We start from the raw sequence: 16,278 nt of genomic DNA, 5'->3' as shown, positions 1-16,278 counted from the left end.
GCTGGTTCCTCTCTGCTGGTCGCTACAAGCCAGCGTCAACCCTGCAAGAGGCCCCTCTCCCTACTGTCCTTCCACGTCACCCCCACCATTTCTTAGCCGCAGTGTGTTCTGCTGCAGCAAGTTCATAAACTTAACTTTGTGGGACTACAGGTATATTCCCATTAGTCTCTCTTGAGTTTTACCAAGTCAAGTTAACGATGTGATTTTTCTTTTTAAGAAGTTGACATCTCAAGGGGCGCCTGGGTGGCTCAGTAAAGCCTCTGCCATCGGCTCAGGTCATGATCCCAGGGTCCTTGGGCTCTGCTCGGCAGGGAGCCTGCTTCCTCCTCTCTCTCTCTGCCTGCTGCTCTGCCTACTTGTGATACTCTGTCAAATAAATCTTTGAAGAAAAAAAAGTTGATGAACAGTGTGAGAGAACACAAGCAGGGGGTAAACACCAGAGGGAGAGGGAGAAGCAGGTCCCCACTTAGCAGGGAGGACCCTGGGATCATGATCTGAGCCAAAGGCAGATAGATGCTTTACCATCTGAGCCACCCAGGGGCCCCAACGATGTGATTTTTAAACAGGAAGGTGGGGGGGCGCCTGGGTGGCTCAGTGGTTTAGGCCGCTGCCTTCGGCTCAGGTCACTGGCTCAGGTCACCATCTCAGAGTCCTGGGATGGAGACCCTCGTCTGGCTCTCTGCTCGACAGGGAGCCTGCTTCCCTCTCACTCTCTCTGCCTGCCTCTGCCTACTTGTGATCTCTGCCAAATAAATAAATAAAATCTTAAAAAAAAAAAAAAAAAGAAGGTGGTGGGGAGAGGGGAACCTAGCTGGTTCACTAGAGAAGGCAGCACTTGATCTATAGGTCCTCAGTTCCACACTGAGCATAAAGCTTGCATTTTTTAAAAAAAGAAAGGGGTGGGGGGGGGAGTACGGGAAGCGTTGCCTGGGCACCTGCTCCCAAGCTCACTGCTGAGTATGCTTGTCCCTCTCCAAAATAAAATCTTAAAAAAAGAGTCACTTAAATTTAAATCATTCCTCTATTTTAGGGAAAACCTCTTGTAAATCAGATTTGTTCTGTCTCCATATTGCTGTCCTCACCTGGAAAGCATTCATGCCTAGCTCAGAGCCCTCAGTGGAATCATACAGCATGTTAATATCTGAGCCTCAGTAAACACACCTGGAAAGGCCCTGGGGCAGGCATAACTTCAGAATAATCCAGACCTGATCCAAAGGTCCTATGATGGGAGGATGGAACTCAGGGCTGTCCCCAAGGTCACATGTGCCCATACAAGCTCAGTCCTCCATTTCTGATCTCCCTGCTCAACACAGCAACCAGAGTGAAAGTGTCATTCTCTGCTCGAAGTCCTCCATATCCATAAAGTAGGGTTTCAATCAGGGTCAGTCAGTCCTTGGGAAAGAATAATGAAAGGAATTCTCTCCTGTAAACTATGCCTTGGCTCACCATCCAAACCAACAGGAATAATGATGTTTTATTTCAGGAAACAAACTAGAATCCTCTGGTTTTGATTCCTGGGAGAAATTTCAGCGCCAAGTGCAATTCATGTATTTCTTCACTCAAGAAGTTACTGATCAGTTAACTTTGCTATATCAAATAGCCAGATTCTTTAATTGTAGGAGTCAAGACCATCCTGTGTGGTCTGATGTGATGGCACCAAGAACCACCTCAGATTTTGAATGCATTCTTAAATGCCAAGGTCCGGATCGGGATGACCACAGGCTGGAGAAGACTCCCTTGAAAGCCCTCACTCTATCCACCTCCACAGACTGGGCATCAAGGCCAGTTTAAGAACCCTTGGCAGACTCAAGGGAAGGAGAAAAAGGATTTCTTCCCAAGAAAAGGCATGGTGGGCATTCTCCTCCACCATTTTGCAAGAAGCTGTAGTCCTTCTGAAGTGAGGTGATCCTATGCATTTAAACAAAAATGTTGCATGGCTTGACGAGGAGGGTAGTCACCTGGTCAGAGAAACAGAAGCTTCAAGTCAGACCTGAGCAGAAAAGCCCAGTGACATAGAATCCTATCCACTTTAGTTCATGAACCTAGTAGTTTGACAGGGCAAGTTACTGTCTGTTTCCTCACTGGTGAAATACCTCCCTGGAAGTATTAAATGTGTTAATGTACGTAATGCTCCAAGGACAGTCATTGGCTATTGTTTCCATTCACGTTGGCATAGAATGTTTTTGGCATGGGATATACTTACACTGAAAATGATGGGGAGGGGGGGTCTAGGGTGGCTCAGTGGATTGAGCCTCTCCCCTCAGCTCAGGTAACTGATCCCAGGACTCAGAGATCCCAGGACTCAAAGAGATCAAGCCCCCAGACTCTCAGCTCAGCAGGGAATCTGCTTCCCCCACTTCTCTCTGCCTACTTGTGATCTCTGTCAAATAAAATCTTAAAAAAAAAAGATTCACTGTATGGGACACCTGGGTGGCTCAGTTGGTTAAGCAACTGCCTTCAGCTCAGGTCATGATCCCCAAAATAGGTTCCCAGCTCCATGGCCTGACCTTCTCCTCTCACGCTCTCATTCTCTTTCCCAAACAAAAAAATCAAATCTTTAAAAAATTTTTGAAAATAAAAAATGATTGACTGACTGAACTTCAGATATAACAAGGCCTCCTTTACCTGACAACCATACATTATAGAACCAGTTTTCAGGACGCCGGCAGGCCAGGTTGGGGCACAGGTGGACTAGGTAAGAGGGTCCTGACCTTCATGTAGGATGCACATCAAAATATGAGCCAGGACTGAAAGCGACGTTTAGTGTATGAGACACCCAGGGACAGCACATCCGGAGAGCAGTAACGGGAATCTCGTCTCTGCTTGGGGTCTAGGCTTCTTACTGACCATTTTGGTCTGATGGACTTGTCCTCTTAGGCATCTGGGCAGGGCCAGGCATCCTTCATTACTCAATCCCAATCCCCGGAGGCTGGGGGTCTGGGCAGCATGTGGTCCTGGAGAGTAATTCGGAGGACCCCGCCCACTCACACACGCTTACCGGTTACACAGGAAACTCCCAAGGATAACATCAGTACCTTTGTCCCTTTAAGTATGCCATTTGCATTACAAGGCATGTGTAGAGAGGGGTGAAGGTGCACCCCCAAACAAAGTTGGAAAAGTTGGGAACCTGGGGGCTCAGTTAACTCAGTCATGGAGCTCTCTGCTCAATGGGGAGTCTGCTTCTCCCTGTCCTGCCTGCTGATCGCTCGCAAATAAGTGTATCTTAAAAACAAAAAACCCCAGGGTGCCAGGGTTTGGCTCTAGTTGTGATTCCAAAGTCCTGGGCTCCGGCTGCATTGGGCTCCCTGCTCAGTGGGAAGCCTGCTTCTCCCTCTCCTACTGCCCCCTGCTTGTGTTCCCTCCCTCACTGTGTTGCTCTCTAGTCAAATAAAATCTTTGTAACAAAAGGAAAAGCTGGGAAAGGAGCACAAAGGGAAAAAAGTTTTCCCCCATGGTCTCAAAACTTTTTCCTGCCTTCTCTACTTTGAGCCTCCCAACAGGCTTTTGCAGGAGGACAAGCACAATGACTTTGCCCCTTTACCTCTAACAAGTAAGGTGCAGACACGCCGTGATACTCCGCAGGACCACACAGCCACACACCCACCCCCTAGAGAGTTCAAGGCAGTTGAGCCTGTGGTCTGGTGCTCCCACCCCAGGAGAGGGTCCTGGCAATCCGGGCCCGGCCTAAATGGAGCTTTTCATTTGAAAGGGGGACCTGCAGACCAGACACAATCACGCTTGTCCCTCTGTGTGGAGCAATCAAGTATGAGACAGGTCTGGCACAAACTTTAGACTGGCAGTAAGCAGGGCTAGTACTCTTGTGCAGTTTTTCTTCCAGACAGGATTTAAATTAGATTTGAGTGCGGCCATGCAGGCATAAATCGTGGGTGGGGCACAGAAGAGAGTTTCTAGCAGACTCCCTACTGAGCAGGAGCCAGCTGCAGGGGGATCCATCTTCTGACCCTGACATAGGACCTGAGCAGAAACCCAGAAACGAACAGTCCCAACAGTTCAACCTCGATGCCACCCCGGGGGTCCCTCCAAAGCGGATTTAAAGAATGATTTGGTCCCTGTAAAAAACAGTTGAGAAAAGTTCATATTCTCAGGCCAGTGGCTTCCCCTGACATTTTTAGGTATTACCTCCCACAATTTTTTTTAACTGACTTGTCCATTTTTTGAAAAAGATATTATTTATTTGACAGAGATCACAAGTAGGCGGCGGGGGGAGGGGGGCGGCGGGGGGAGTAGGCTCCCTGCAGAGCAGAAAGCCAGATGCAGAACTCGATCCCAGGACCCTGAGATCAGGACCTGAGCCGAAGGCAGAGGCTTTAACCCACTGAGCCACCCAGGCACCCTACCTCCCACAATTTGTTAAGATTATTTTGCAGCAAATACTGTTGTTAATTTGTGGTCTGCATAGATTTCTCCAACAATGCACTCACCTGACAAGTATTTGTGAAGTAGAAGAGGCAGGACAAAGATTCTCTGACCACATCAAAAAGCTCTCCTGAACTCTTCCGGTAGGCCTCCATTTCTGGATCTCCATATTCATCTCCGCATCGTCTGATTTCAGCTCAAGAATCCTAGCTAACTGCTTTAGCCAGAACCCTCCACACCCTCTGTATCTGATCAAGTTCACCTAATACCATCCCCTCAAGCTGGAAGAGGACTTCAACCACCTCCGTTTTGACCTCAGTTTACTTTCTGATTCAAGTTTTCCTTTCCAGCTCATCTCTCAACTCAGTCCACAAACCTTGCGGTTCGTGATGCGTCCCCCACGGGAACTGAAGCTGCCCTGAGCCAGTGAAATCTGCAGGACTGAGCCCAACTAATGATCGACCTGACCTTCACTGACTAACCACCTGCAGGTCCCCAACCATCTCTGCCCCACATTCTTTATATAAATCTGGAATTGGGTAGACTAAAACTCGTCATCTCAGGGTAGGATTCAAGCCCCATACTGGACACAGAGCCTATTTTAAAAACAAAACACCAGAAGTATTTCCAGTACTCTAAGCCTGCCATCTCTGAGGGGTCAGTCTGCCATCCTCCCGGAGCTGGACTTCCTGAGATAAATCCCTTTGTTTCACCATCACTGTCCGCCTTTGGGTTTTGGGCAGCAGTTGGGAGGCTAACCCGGTCTGTTTGGCACCCCCGGAGCCAAGTGCTTGGTCACCCCCAGTCCTGCCTACAGTGAGGTCTCATCACCCTGGCTTGCCTTCAGGCGAGCTGTTAGAGATCAGTTTACCCCAAGTGCCTTCATGACCCATGACCCCGTTTTTCCTTAATTTTCCATCCGCTGAATCCCCCAACCCACCCCTGCTTTGCTCCTTGGCTTTGAATTCCCATATGCCCAAGCCGTACTTGAAGCAGAGGCCGATCTGCCCCCCCACCCCCGCCACACACTCCCCCTGCCCCGCTCATATTTTTCGTACTCATCTTTAAGTTGGTCTCCCCATGCTTTCAACTGCCACTACAGTTCTTTTACAAAATGTTATTTTCTTTAACGGGTATGAGGTGAAAACATCACCAGGTAGGCCCCAAGACCTGGCCTTTACCACCGCCTGTTTGAACTAACCTTTGTTCCACATTTTCCCTGAGCTCTTCTTTCCGGCTTTCCCCCTAATGCAGGCTAACGAAACCCAAAACCATCCCCCAGATGATGGGGATGGCCGGGACAGAATCTCCTACTGGCCCAGACCACCCAGCCCCAACTAGAGCTCACTGGCGCCTGAGCAAATGGACCATAGTGTGACCTCCTGAGTGACCCACAATCTTACCTCCTAACAGTGGTAACATCTCCACCCCCTCAGCCTCACGGAACCCACTGACGATGTAGGCAAGTTCCCTTAGGGTCCATGTGCGACCCTCTTGCCCGCCTCTCCTCTACGGAGGATGACCAGGGACAGCCTCCCCTTTTAAGTATATTCATCCTGGCCCTAAACAAAAGGACTATTCAGCCTTTCTCGGGGAGTCCCATCTGTGAAAGCCACTCTCCATCGACTCCTCATTTGCCAAAAATGAGTTTTCTTTGTGCGGCTGCTCAACCTGGTTGTTTGACTCAAGGAATGAGCTTAACTCTTCCTTTCCCCCGTCTCCCAGCTCAACCCCCCCATACCCAACTACTGCGTTTCGTTTGTCTGTGTAACCTTACAGATGTATCTAATGCACGTTCAAATCTACGTGCTTCCTCCTCTTGAAAAGAGACTATGGGCGGGCTATATACACCTGGACCCCACAGCCATATAACAAGCAATGTATCTGAAGCTCTTTCCATGATCAGAACCTAAAAGCTATTTACATTTGTGGCTGGTCCCATCAAGAACTGGTTTTGAATTCTTTGTAATTACCGGTACTTCAATCACATTTTACGTATGTTATCTCGCACATGGGGGATTATCTGTAAGATAGAACTCGTATTACTAGGTCCATGAGTATGGGTATTTGCCATGCTAATGGATTTTATGAAATCGTCCCTCATACAGACTGTTCCCATATACAGTCTCACCAGCAAGGCCTATGAACACATTTGCAAACAACCCCACCAATCCCACAAGCTACCAAATTTTTGGCTCTTTGCCAATCCGATGAGGAAAAGAACAGTTCAGTAAGGAATGTTATTTTTCCGAAGATTTTATAGGTCACCTCTACACCCATCATGAGGCTCGAACTTGCAACCCTGAAATCAACAGTCACATGTTCCACCGACTGAACCAGCCAGATATCCCTTACTTTTCTTTTTCAGAAATGATCTCCTACGTAGTAACTTTAGAATCTGGTTCTGTATTTATCAAATCCTATTAGTCTTATTTTTAACGTCCAACTTTAGGGAAGCACCTTCCTACCCCCCTCTGAACAAAATTCTTGGAAACTCTTTCTTCTCACCATTTTAGGTCAAACCTGACTCAGACTAGGGGACCGATAAAAATACTTATTAGAGTAAACAAATGACTAGACAAAAATCAACGAGAGACACGGCTATGGATGGGGCAAATTTAGATCAATGGGGCCTTTTACCTTACCTCACTGTTTTGCTTTGTGCTTCTGATGTGGTTTGGTGTGGGGGAGGTCGCAACTGATGGCCAAGTAAGTTCTTCAAGTGTGCTCGGTGCCAAAATCGTTGTCTCACCACAGCAGACCCACACGACACGGGGGCAGAAAAGTCGCTGCTCCAGGAGACCTAGGAGCAACTGGTTTTATACTGTAGAGTTAGGCGGTGGTAAAGACAAAGAGAAGTTTCCAGAAGGACTTTCATATGCTAAAGAAGACTCAACAGCTCCGGGAGGCCTGCCTATTGTGAAGCTGAGGTTGTTTGTTCCCTCTAACAAAGCATTAACATTAAGACAATTGGGAGTTTCCTGGAGGGCTGTTACAGTCCGCCTGCCTCAGGGATTAGTCCACCCGCGGCAGGTTGTAAGGAGATTTAATTTTATCAACGTTTCCTTCTGCCTTTGTTCCCCACATCTCTTCGACGGAACACACACTAAGGTTTTAGGAAAATTTAGGGTAACTTAGCATCTCCTCTTTAAACGGCTGGAGCTCAGCTCTTCCTCTTCTAAAAGCCTTTGTGGGAGCCCATGGGTGTTTGGCACTTGAGAGCAGACTCTTAGGGAGGGGCAGAACTTGCTCTTAGGTTTGCAACTTCCATTCTTCCCTTTGCTCCTTGTGGGAGCTGAAAACAATTGTTAATCTCAAAAAAGGACAGCACGGGCCTGGGGCCATGGTCTAGGAAAAAAATAAGCTGGATTGTAGAAAAGGGCTCAGAGCCACCTTTTAAAATACAGAGACTTCAGAGTTAGAAAAATCCTGTCTGCTTTAATCTTTACTTTCTCGCTTTGGTGGGGGTAGGCGGGAGGGGATCGAAGTCGCAAATGAATCCCTGCTTAAAGCCCTAGGACCGGGAGGGCGGCCCAATCGCCTTGGAAGGGATCCATTTCCGAGGCTGCAGGAGCCCCCACTGAGAAGGAGGTGCTGAGAAGGACCTTGAGAATTTCCCAGTCCTATTTGGTGAAAGTACCAGATTTTGTCTTTTTAAGAAAAAGCCTCTTCCAGCTTCAGCCTGAAGGCGCCGCAGTGAGGGGATACGGCATCAGTGAGTGCGTCCACTCATACATGCTAACCTATTTGCACGGAGACCAACTAAAGGATTAGAAAGAAAAGGCTTGGAAAAACCCAACAGGGTCGTGGACAGGACAGAGGGATCAGTGGATGCAGAAGCTGTGCGCGGGGGCCTTGGCAGATGGGATCCAGGACTGGCTGATGCCCGTGTGGCTGGAGCCCAGGGACAGAGGACGTGGGCGCAGACAGGCAGGGGGGCTGGAGGGCACTGGGAGAGATGGTGGGAGCTCGTGCCCTGGCAAGCAGATTCCCCCCAACACCTTAGCTCCCAGCTGCTTCCGGGGTGCAGGGTACATGAGCACCTGTCTTGGGCGGGGGCCAACCAGACCAGACGGGGGGTGGAGAAACGAGTTTGTCTCAGCGAGGTCCACCCTGGGAAGGCAGTAGACGAGGGTCTCCAAGTACTAAAGCTACTTCCAGGTTTGTGGAAGGAAAATGTGGGGCAACGGTGAGTGGGTACGCGTGGGTTGGGTCTGATCCCTGTCTTGGAGCCAGTCAGGGGTGGGGTCTTGCTGGCTCCCGGCAGGCCTCACCCCTCCAGCGGACAGTTTTAGTTCTCAGCAAGGGATTGCCTGTGGTAAGAGACAAATTGGAAAGAAGAACTTAATCGGTAAGAAAGTACTAACTGAGGTCAAAAGGGAGGTGTTTGGGCGCCTGGGTGGCTCAGTCGTTAAGCATCTGCCTTCAGCTCAGGTCGTGATCCCAGAGTCCTGGGATCGAGCCCCACATAGGGCTCCCTGCTCAGCGGGGAGCCTGCTTCTCCTTCTCCCACTGCCGCCCCCCACCCCCGTGTGCTCTTTCCCAAATAAAATCTGTTTTAAAGATGGCGGCGCGCTTGGGGTGGGGGGTTTGCTACTTGAAGGGAAGTGGCAAGGGGGGTGGCGGGTGATGAGTCGAGGCGTGTGGCCAGCACGCTATGAAGGCCCGAGCAGTTGTCCTTCCACCAAGTCAGCTTTATTCAGTCAGAAAGCAAAGTTAGCCTGATTGTGAAGCGGGTTCAGGATTTCCAAACTCAGCGGCATTTCACTGCACAACTTGGCTTCCCGCACACCTCACGCAGACTACAGTACAAAGACGCTGAGGGCTAAGAAGTCAACAAACCAAACTTGAAGTCGGTCTGTGAGCGGCCGCGGAGGCGAGGACCCTGTCTGGCCCAGGTGAGCTTACTGTGGTCACACGGTGCGAGATCTCTGTGGTGTTCAGAGATCGGTCACACAGAGCCTCTGGTGGCAGCCGCCTCCTCGACGCGGCCAGCTGGGAAGGCTCACATCTGCAGAGTGTGGCAGTTTGCGGGAGAAATCCTCCCTTTTTAAAGCCATTTGTTCAGTCCCTAGGATGAGGGAGCCGCAGGCTCGCGGAGGACCGGCCGAAGCTGACCCCCCACAAGCCGCCCCCCAGGGCACTGGTGTGCCATTCCTCGGGCACACCCGGCTGCCCTAAAGGAAAAACAAGTCGTTCACTTCCAAAGAGCACAGGCCCGCAGGGCAGGAGTCTCCCTCCATTTACAAAAGCCTCTGTAATTTACAGGAACAAAGCATTTCTATCATGGCCCAGTTTCCACAAGGGACTGCAGATACAACTCAATGTCCTGAAGGTCCGCAGCCCAGTGGCGGGTCCTTGAAGCGGGAGCCTGTAACGCTCCTCCAGGAAGCTCCCAACTATCTCGCTGTTAATCCCTTACTGGAAAGAAAAACCATCTTAACTTGACAATGGCAAGGCCGCAGGTATTCCGCGAGTCTTCTTTAACATATAAAAATCCTTTTGAAACCTCCCTTTCCCGGGCCTCGCCAACGCCCAAGCCTATAGTCAGCCACACCTCACAACCCCAGGGCTGCAGCTCTTTCCTGCCCCTGGGTCACATCCCAGGGCTTTAATAAACCACCATTTTGCACCTGAGAAGTCTCAAGAATTCTTTCTAGGTGGTTCCCTCCAGGCCTCACCCCACCAAACCTCACCTATATTCTAAAGCCACGTGATTTAGCCTTGTGGGCTGCTTCTGGCTGCCGTGGTTATCAGTTCTCAGAGGTTCCAGGCTCCCTCGGGTCTGCTGGTTATCAGCTCTGGATGCCACCAGTACGTTCTGGTTCTAACGATAACTACTCTCGGCTCCTCGCCCTTGGCTGCCTTCCTGAGTCATTCTGTCATTACGTGGCAGTAGCCACTGCTTGACCTGAGTGACTCCATCTTGCTTTCTATAAGGCAACAGAGACCTCCTTTTCACCCTTGGATAGTCACAGGTGCAGAGAATCTATTCAGTTTTCTGTCTGCTGCTGCTCCTGGCTTCATGCTCATTAGGGAGCTTCGATCTGAAGGACTACAGTAATGCATTCTGCATTTGGTCGTTATTATAGAGGAAGAAAAAACTTGACCTCTACCCTGTCACGTTCAGTCACTGGGGCTTATGAATTAAATTGACAAAAGCCAGGAATAGGAGAAAAGAGCATAAGGGGAGCCAACAAAAAAAGTAGCTGGATCCTGGGGCACCTGGCTGGTTCAGTAGGAAGAACATATGATCTTGGGGTTGTAAGTTCGAGCCCCACTTTGAGTGTAGCGATTATTAAAAATAAATAAATAAACTTTTTAAAAAAGTAGCTGGCTCTTACATGGTTAAACTTAAAGGCTTATATATCTAACTTAGTAGGGTAAAGGCAAGAGGGAGAAAAGGCCACTATGGGAAAAACCAGTAGGCTTCTTTAGGAAAGACAAATGGGTTTTTTGAACAAATGAGATTTTATTTATTTATTTTTTAAAGATTTTTATTTATTTATTTGACAGGTCACAAGTAGGGAGACAGAGACAGAGAGGGGCGGGCCTCGATCCCAGGACCCTGAGATCATGATCTAAGCTGAAGGCAGAGGCTTAACCCACTGAGCCACCCAGGCGCCCAACAAATGAGAGATTTTTTTTTTTTTTTAAGATTTTATTTATTTATTTGACAGACAGAGATCACAAGTAGGCAGAGAGGCAGGCAGAGAGAGAGGAGGAAGCAGGCTCCCTGCTGAGCAGAGAGCCCGACGCGGGGCTCGATCCCAGGACCCTGGGATCATGACCCGAGCTGAAGGCAGAGGCTTTAACCCACTGAGCCACCCAGGCACCCTCAAATGAGAGATTTTAAAAACTGTCTGTATACCCAGTCCCAGCTCTGACTCCATCTATCACCCCTGCCGCCCATCCTCTGACCACAACCCACAAAGCCTCTCTGAAACGCTGTATCACCTAGTAGGGCTTTCAGAGACAATCATCTTGGGAGCCCAAGAACACCAAGAAATGCAATTCGTTGTGAAGTCTTCTTGCTTGCTTGCAAGGTCCTCCCCCAAATCAATGAGAGGCTCCAGGCTTTAAGTAGAAGAAAGCTGGCTGATTTCATCTGGTGCGGGGATTCTGTTCCATCACTGCACCTGAAAGATACAAACGCATGGGGTGACCCCGATGTCCGTTGACAGGTGAATGGACAAACTAAACGTGGCATAACATATACTGGAATGAATATTATTTAGGCTTAAAATGGAATGGAATTCTAGGCTCCAACACGGATGAACCTTAAGGATATTACGCTAAGGGCAGATACCGCACGATTCGACTCCTGAGAGGTACCTAGACTAGCGGGATGCATAGAGGCAGAAAGTAGAATAGAGTCTGGGCGGGGGTGGGGGGTGGGGAGGTGGGGGCGGTGGTAAGGGAGAATGAGGAATCATATTTAATGGCTGCAAAGTTTGAGCTGGGGGTGGGGAAGAGGTTCTCGAGATGGATGGCGGCTATGGTACACAATAAAGTGAATATACTTAACACTGCTAACGGCACACTTAGAAATGGTTGAGATGGTAAATTTTATGTTTGTATATTTTAATACAGTTAAAACAAAATTTTTAAAAGATTTTCTTTTTAAGTAATCTCTACACCCAACATGGGGTTCAAACTTACACCCCTGCGATCAAGAGTCACATGTGGGATGCCTGGGTGGCTCAGTCATTAAGCACCTGCCTTCGGCTCAGGTCAAGATCCCAGGGTCCTGGGACACCTGGGTGGCTCAGTGGGTTAAAGCCTCTGCCTTTGGCTTGGGTCATGATCCCGGAGGTCCTGGGGTCGAGCCCCACGTTGGGCTCTCTGCTCCGCGGGGAGCCTGCTTCCTCCTCTCTCTGCCTGCCTCTCTGCCTACTTGCGATTTCTGTCAAATAAATAAGTAAATAAATAAATAAATCTTAAAAAAAAAAAAAGATCCCAGGGTCCTGGGTTCGAGCCCTACATCAGGTTCCCTGCTCAGTGGACAGTAGCTTCTCTCCTTGCCTCCACCCCTCCAACCAGTCACGTTCTCTCTCAAATAAATTTTTACAAATTTTTCAAAAGATTTTATTTACTAACTTGATTTATTTATTTGTTTGCTTATTGTTTATTTATTTATTTATTTGAGAGAGAGGAAGCAGAGACAGAGCACTAGCGGTGGGGGAGAGGCAGAAGGAATGGGAGAAGCAGGCTTCTTCCCGCCCAGCGGGGAGCCCGATGCGGGGCTCAATCCCAGGACCCTGGGATCATGACCTGAACCAATGGCAGGTGCTTAAGGGACTGAGCCACCTGGATGCCCCATAAAAAAAAATAAAAAATAAAATCTTAAAAAGAAACAAACAAAACACACAAACAAAAAAAACCAGAGAAGGGCGCCTGGGTGGCTCAGTGGTTTAAGCCGCTGCCTTCGGCTCAGGTCATGATCTCGGGGTCCTGGGATCGAGTCCCGCATCGGGCTCTCTGCGCGGCAGGGAGCCTGCTTCCCTCTCACTCTCTCTGCCTGCCTCTCTGCCTGCTTGTGATCTCTCTCTGTCAAATAAATAAATAAAATCTTAAAAAAAAAAAAAAAAACCAGAGAAGCATGCTACACTAACTGAGGCAGCCAGGCGCCCACAAAAATGTTTGAATATGAATGGATTTAGGAGCATTTGGAATACTAAGGCACACGTGGCTGAGTGCCTGTTCTCTGTAAAGCCCTGCATGAGCCAGAGCTGCCAGAAGGGCCTGGTGTGCTCCTCAGGAAGGCAGACACCCCTGGGAGAGAGAACGGTGCAGTCGTCTTCCAAATAAGGAGGGGCACGAGCTATAAATAGCTCTAGGACGAGCTGGGGCATGTTCTGACTTCCAGATCAGCTCAGCTGTTAGCCGCCTGGGAGACTCTGGGCTATAGCTCCCTCTTTGTCTCCTCCCTCTTCCCCTACCACCACCTGTCCAGCCAAGGGCACCGGCTCCTCCTTCCTTCTCCCATCTGCCCAGTGGCACCATCAGCTGAAGGTTCTGGGATTCTGCCCTGAGCCGGCTTGGAGGCCACACTTCCTCTGTGGGGGGAGGCCCCAGGTGCTCCAGGAGTCAGTCAAGTCTGGGGTCAGGGAGGACCTCTTCTATGTTACAGGTGGGAAGAAGAAGGGCAGGAGGTGAGGACGTGTGTCCCACGTTCACAGTAACTTGGAAGCACAGCTGGGCAAGGAGGCTGCAGGCCCCACTCACCCCCATATTCACTCCCATTTGATGCTGGAGCCCCCCTCCCTGCCCCCCCATGAAAGGAAGTGGGAATCTGGAGCAGTGGCTGAAATAAATTGTCCCTCCCCTCCGTGAGGCCAGGACATTGTCAGTTTGCCATGAGCGAGATACCGATTTGCTAGGCTTGGCGCACAACGCAAGGGGAAGAGGGTGACGTTTTCTTTCCTCTTTGTGATTGTGTGTGTGAGCAAACGAAGTGTGTAGAACCAACGTGCCCAGTCAAGGGGGTCAGCACAGGCTGCCCTGAAATATGCCACTTTGGTATAAAGGTATTTTGAGCTGAAGGAAATTGAGAGTCAACAGATTAAAAAAAAAAGCCTTAGGGCGCCTGGGTGGCTCAGTGGGTTAAGCCTCTGCCTTCGGCTCAGGTCATGATCTCAGGGTCCTGGGATCCAACCCCACATCGGGCTCTCTGCTCACCGGGAAACCTGCTTGCCCCTCTCTCTCTGCCTGCCTCTCTGCCTACTTGTGATCTCTCTCTCTCTGTCAAATAAATAAATAAAATCTTAAAAAAGAAAAGAATTTTTTTAAAGTAAGTTCTAGGCCCAAGTGGGGCTTGAACTCAGGACCCCAAGATCAAGAGTCACATGCTCTACCGACTGAGTCAGCCGGAACCCCTCCCGAATTTTTATTAGCATAGATTCGTTTTCTTTTGCATTGTTTTGTTGGATGTGTATAGAAAGAGAACCAAGACCCCTCTGTGCCCTTCTACCTGCACAAAGTCCTTATTTTTACCATATTCAGATTTATCAATGTTTTGCTTTGTTTTTATTTATTTATTTTTAAGCTTTTCTTTCTTTATTTGACAGAGAGAGAGCACAAGCTGGGGTGGGGGGCGGCAGAGAGAGAGGGAGCCCGATGTGGGGCTCAATCCCAGGACCCTGGGATCATGACCCTCGCTGAAGACAACGCTTAACAGCTGAGCCAACCAGGCGCCCCAGCGTTTTGCTTTATAGTGGGACTGCTCTGTGTCTTGTCAGAGAGCTCATCCCCCTTGAGGTCAGAGAGACTTTCTCCCGTATTGGCTTCTGAAATGTTAGATCTAGGTTTTTACATTCTGGTTTGTTTTAACAAGCTGTTAGATGGTACATACCAAGTTCCAAACCTTAAAAATATTAACTAATTTAAACCTCATAAAAGCCCTATTTACTATTTCAATCTCTTGGATGAGGAAACTGAGACATTCAGTAAGTCTCTCTGAGGCCCACAGCTAGTGAGGGGAAGCCAGAATTCAAACCCACACAGTTTCCAGAATCCGTGACTCAGACTTGGCACACTTTGTTAGATACCTGGAATTAATTTGTGCGCGTGGGCTGAAGTGGGGGGCCAATTTTCTTCTTTCTCCATATGGAAAACCACCAGCACCAGATAACAGGGTGATTCAGGGATACCTTTTTTTTTTTTTTTTTTTAAGAGTTTATCTCAGAGCTGGAGAGCGGGGGAAGGGCAGAGGGAAAGAGACAAGCAGCCCCCACACGGGACTCGATCCGAGGACCCTGAGATCATGGTGGGAGCTGAAACCAAGAGTCGGATCCTCCACCTACTGGGCCACCCAGGTGCTCCATCAATCGGGGATACTTTGCAGAGCACATCCCTGTTATTTCAGCTTTCAAGAAACTAAAAAAGGAAGAAAGGCCAAGTATGTGCTCCTTCCTTAAGTACCTTGTCCTTCCTACCCTCGGGTCCGCAGATCTTCAAACGTGGTAGGGAGCCTCTCTCCTGCCTTGGGTCCTGGTCTTGCCTTTTCAAAATGGTGCAAAAACACCTATAATGTCCTTCTCGTGCCTCAGAAGAATGCGGCTGGTGGGCCCGCCCGGTCTCCTCTGTGGAGGGCATTGTCCACGGCCCACTGGTGCGAACTGGCAGTCACGGCCCAGTGTGGGGACAGGGAGGGGCTGGGGACGTGGGGAGCCTGCGAAGGAATGGAGGGTACAGCCCAGGACAGAACGTTCGAGCTGTTCCAGGGTTCAGGGGCCGTAAGCAATGCCAAGATTCCGGGAGATGTCTGATGCAACCCCTGGATGTGTCCCTGGGAAGAGGATGAATGAGGGCGACGCCTGCGTGTCCAGAGTGGAGGGCCGCTTGGGAGGGTGCTGTCGGCCGCCGCCGGGACGCAGGCTGCTGTAACAAGCCTGGTGTTGAACAACTGTGAGGGCAGTGTGGTGCCCATTCGTGGTGGTGGTTAGTCCCTGGGGTTGCTGTGACAGTCCACGGTCCATGGACAGGCCCCAAGTCCATGGTCACAGAGATGTCGCCTCTTTTGACCTCGCTGGGAGTGGCTAAGTGGGCCGACCCCCCCCCCGGGGGAGGGGCAGCAGTTTGGGGACACTCTGTTCTTTATCCACACGCTGTTCAAAGTGGAGAGGTTTCGATGTTCCCCTGAAGGTCTCCCGTGCGTGTGTACGTGTGTGTGTGCGTGCACACACACGTGTAGGAGTGGGGGACCCAGGGCACGCCGTGTTGCCTCAGAGGGTTTGGGTAGTAGGGAACCTGGGTGGGTAGGAGGCAGGTCCAACCAGGGAGGGGATGGCAAGTCAGGGAGAACATTCAGGATGGCTGCACCGCTGCGTGCTCCAACACTATCTGGGGGGCAAGGTTGTGGGTGTCTTTTTTATGATAATCACCTGTGACCAAGGAAGA

The sequence above is a fragment of the Meles meles genome, chromosome 10, assembly GCF_922984935.1.
Source record: "Meles meles chromosome 10, mMelMel3.1 paternal haplotype, whole genome shotgun sequence".
In the NCBI taxonomy this organism is placed as follows: domain Eukaryota; kingdom Metazoa; phylum Chordata; class Mammalia; order Carnivora; family Mustelidae; genus Meles; species Meles meles.
The sequence above is the reverse complement of the archived record's forward strand: the minus strand, read 5'-3'. Positions refer to the sequence as shown.